Genomic DNA, 1,518 nt, shown 5'->3' with positions numbered 1-1,518 from the left:
GTGGTATTCAAGCTTCCTTTATTGATTTTGTTGCTTCCTTGCCTAGCCTCTTCTTCCCTGAAATCATCCAAACAACTGCATCAAAGTCTTGCAAAATTTCATGAGAAATCTTCCATTCATAGCATTCAAGTAATATAACTAAAAACTCATGGAATTTGCATCAAAATTACACTGTTTGGATGATTCATTACTTTGTTGTTCATTTAACCATTCTTGGTTACTTTAAGCTCAAGAAAATGCATAAAACAACCAAAACTAACAGAATATTGCTAGTGAAACTAGCCCCCCTAAGATGCCTTGGCATCACAACACCAAACTTAATACTTGCTTGTCCCTAAGCAAGTCCTGAGTTATTTGAGAAGAAAGTATGAAACAAAAGCAAATACATTGGCTATATTAGCAAGCATTTGAAGTTCATCAGAAGGGTTTTATGCAGAAAGTTGCAGCATCACTTTTTCATTCTTATCAGGTAAGATTATCAACTTTTTCATTGCATCCATCAAACACTGCTATGGCCTCTTGTTATTCTTATGTCCTTGGCACTTTTTCCTTTCTTTGTTTTACTTTTTCTTAGAGCTCCTTTGCTCCTTGTTTGCTCAGTGTCATGTGTTGCACAAGCCTTTGGCATTTTCTTTTTCTTATCAGTGCATTACACATATCCACTACAAGCATTTTAGTTCACATTTCTTCTTGAGACATTGGTGCCCAGCACCTCTTTGTGTGACTAAATGTTTTGTATTTAGGTTGCTCTTGATAATGGATTTTTGGTCGATAATCCTGGGTTAGTTAACCCAAGTTACCAAGTGTTGAAACACTCCTCAGAACCTATTCATCCAAGCATATCCTTAATACATAAACACCACAGGCATTTGTCTCAGAAGTTCAAACCATTGGTGCCTAGCTTATTTTCTCAAATTTTTTTTTTTGCTTTTTGGTTTCCCCTTTTCAGTGGCTTTTTCTTCTTCATTTTCTTTCTTTTTCATGGCCAAAGACATTTATTTATCAAAATCCATAGACAGTACTCAACTTCTACATAAAAATGATAATTCTACACTCAATTTCTAGTGATCTGACTAAACAATCAAGCATGCATACCACCACTTAATTCTACTTGATTTGTCACTAATTGAGCCAAGTTACTTTTGTTCAAACTTTTCTTTTATTTTTGGAAACAAAACAAGCATGGCAAGCATTTGTTTAAGAAGGTGAAGTTATATCCAAACATCTAGGCATTCATTTTATTCAAAGCAGTAAACAGACAATCATACTAGAAACTTCATATTCCAGAAAGATTCAACAATTACAGTTTAAACCAGAACAAGCATGCTTTTGTTTGCCTTTTAAAGAATGGTCAAGAAACAATACCACCTTGTGAAATTTCTTGTTTTTCTCTTTGTTGCCCGAAACAATTTGATTTCTCCCCTCTTCTCCTAGTTGTTGCTTCATGTTTTTTTCTAAGATCCTTGTTTCCTTTCCTGCAAAGAGTGATGAAGTTGCTTGCTTCTCAAGCACTTGAGT

The sequence above is a fragment of the Arachis duranensis genome, chromosome 9, assembly GCF_000817695.3.
Source record: "Arachis duranensis cultivar V14167 chromosome 9, aradu.V14167.gnm2.J7QH, whole genome shotgun sequence".
NCBI lineage: Eukaryota > Viridiplantae > Streptophyta > Magnoliopsida > Fabales > Fabaceae > Arachis > Arachis duranensis.
This window is presented reverse-complemented; position numbering follows the sequence as displayed.